The sequence below is a fragment of the Cornus florida genome, unplaced genomic scaffold (assembly GCF_030987335.1).
Source record: "Cornus florida cultivar Cherokee Brave unplaced genomic scaffold, ASM3098733v1 CherokeeBrave_3.0.0_Hap2_Chr04, whole genome shotgun sequence".
Lineage (NCBI taxonomy): Eukaryota > Viridiplantae > Streptophyta > Magnoliopsida > Cornales > Cornaceae > Cornus > Cornus florida.
In genome coordinates this window covers 51,873,782-51,876,631 of record NW_026775574.1, presented here as the reverse complement: position 1 = coordinate 51,876,631, position 2,850 = coordinate 51,873,782, and positions in this window count along the sequence as shown.

Here is a 2,850-nt window from a genome sequence, read left to right as displayed (position 1 = left end):
CAATGTTTGTGCTGTTGGTAGTGTATAGCGCGTCGCTATTTGTTTAACCCCTATGTGATAGGTGGTTTATTTGGTTTACCTTATGTATACTGTGTGTTTAGTACTAAGGTGTTATTTGATTTATGTCATTAAATTTTTTGAGCATATGCTATGTGAATATTTGGTTTTTACTGTTTCATCTTTCCCGCACTTATGTTAGGGTTTTGTGACCTTGGTTATCGGGATTGTCATGAGTGAGCTACGTAGTAGACTTGTGTTTTGAGATTTTAGTTGTCCATTATTGGGATTTTGACCCAGTGGGTTATCTTTTGTATGTAGCCTTACAGTAGGTCTACTTTAAATTTGTGCTTAGGCTTCTGGTTTTGTTGGTCCGATCCATTGGCTTGAGGGCACAAACTCGTCAGGCTGTGGGTTCGGGACTGGTGTTGTTGTTGTTGTTGTTGCATTTCAGATGTGGGAGTCGTTGTTCTGCTAGCATTTGGGATCTAAGGCCTTAAGCGTAACGGTGCCAATAACTTTGTTGTTAGAGTTTTGAGATTAGTTACCCCAACTCTCGCGGATGCCTGGTTCCCGTAGTGCTTTTGGTAATGATCATTTTTGACATTGATGTCATTTGTATCGAAAAATTTCTTTCTAGGTTGATCTGTTAGGGGCATGTTATGAACTAATGCCATTTATTGTCATGCTACCTTACTGACGAGTAAGTGTGGGCGGGTTCTAGTTATGGTTCTTATTGCCATGTCATTCTTAGCCATCTGTTTGATTCGACTTGTCGTTATCTTTGGATTCTCTCATTGATTGACATTGGGTTAGTATACCGATTTATTTGGGGAATGTCACTCAGCTCTTGGTTTTTTTTGCATTCCTTCGGATGACCTTCAGGCTTTTGGAGTTGTACTTTAGCATCTTATAGTCTGTCCTTTGGTTTGATCTTGCTTTGATCTTGTTCAGTTCTCTTTTGTCTGTTCTGGATTTTGGGGACGAAATCCCTTTAAGGAGGTTATGTTGTAATGAACCGGTCATTTCCCTTCATTTCCTTTTTTCTTAGATTTTCACGTATATTTTATTTTTTTTGAATCTTTTCCTTTCTGAGTTCAGTTTCTCGTCACGTAGTGTCATCTTGAGTGCTCTAGAATGGTTTTCGAGACTCTTTCCTTTAGATTGATAACTTCCTTAAGGGACTGCGTCATTTCCACATTTTCATTTTTTCAACACTATTCATTTTTCGTCCTTTTTCCTATTTTGTCTTTTCCCCGTTTGTCGCTTTGTTGGCATAGCATCACTTTTTGTGTTCGGAGTTGGTTTTTGACTTCACGTATCTTCATTCTAAGTTGTTTCCACGAAATACGTATCTTTACTTTTGCAGAAAAGCATTCTGATTGCTCCCGGCGTTCATAGGGGCATGGATGCATAGTTTTTCAGAAATATTCTCTTTTTTTGGGGTGTTTTTTATAAATATCTTTTGAAGATATTTTATTTCATAGGTTTTTAAGAAAATATTATTGGAAGATATTTTCATTCTTGGTTAATTGTGCAGTTATCCCTTTTTGGAGTGGCTATTGTGCAATTAATGAAAGTTATTGCAAAATGCCTTATTTTGAGTCTGGAACCTCATATGGGATTCATTTTCACTTTTCATTGAGTCACGTACTCGTAGAATTTCTTTCTGGTTGTTTTTCTCCAGATTCAGGGTTTTTGGCCCTAGTTGCCGTCGAAATTGTTTGGGGCATATCTTTCTGCTCGAGACTCAGTCTTCGACGTTGTTTCTTTCATTATTCATATTTTCTCATTTCGGTTCTTTTTTGTTCACGGATTATTACCGTTTGAGTGCGTCAGCTCGAATTCCACTTTTCCAGACCCGGCGGGGCCCGTTTGGGGCACTTTTTGAGTTTCTCTATATATAGGGGTCTTAAAGAAAAAATCAGATTTTTCTTCCTCTCTCCCCTCTCTTGGCCAGATTCCATGGCAGCCAAGGGCTGCTACCTTCTCTCTCCTCTTTTGACCTTCTTCTCTTCAGTGAAACGTCGTACTGCCTAAGTGTTTTATGTTCGCCTTGGCGAGGCTTCGATTCCACCGATTGGAATCTTGTTTCGGCCATTTTTTGAGTTCGGGTTTGAAGTCAAGTTATGATTTTGATAGGGCTTCCTTGGGTTAATGATCATCGTGTTCTCCCCGACAAAACCCCGAAGTATCGTCGGATTCGGAAAGGTTTCATTTTGGTGGCTTTTGAGATTTTCATCTCAAATTGAGGTAGGGGGTGCCTTAAGTTTATATTAATGTTTTTTTGATGAATTTATAATGTTATACAACTTGTACGCATGCTTTGGTTTAAGTTCTATAATTTAATTTAGTTATTTTCTTTGGTTAAAATTTAATTCTTATGATGGTATTCAATTTAGAATTAAATTGTGGCACGCTAGAAAATTAGACTTTGGTATGTTTGTTAACATATATTAAATTGGGATTATTTGAATATGAATTGCACTTTTTATTTAATAATTATCTTTTCTGAAAGTTTAATTCTCATGGACGTATCTTGCATGAAATTAACTTGCGATATGCTTTTAAAATAAAGTCTTGGCATGTTCTTTAATATACTTTAATTTGAGAGTATTTGGATGAATTTGAAAATCTAGAGATTTTAATTAAAAAATTAATTAAAATATTTTTAATGTTTCCATTGGCTTAATTAAGTTTTTAACTTGATATTTGTCAAGACTAGGACTTGTATACTAGCATGTATTAATTTGGAACCATTTGAAGTTGCTTTGGAAATTTAGAAATTTAATTATCATGATTTAATTAAATTCTACCTTATTATTCCAATGGCCTAATTAAGATTTTTAATGA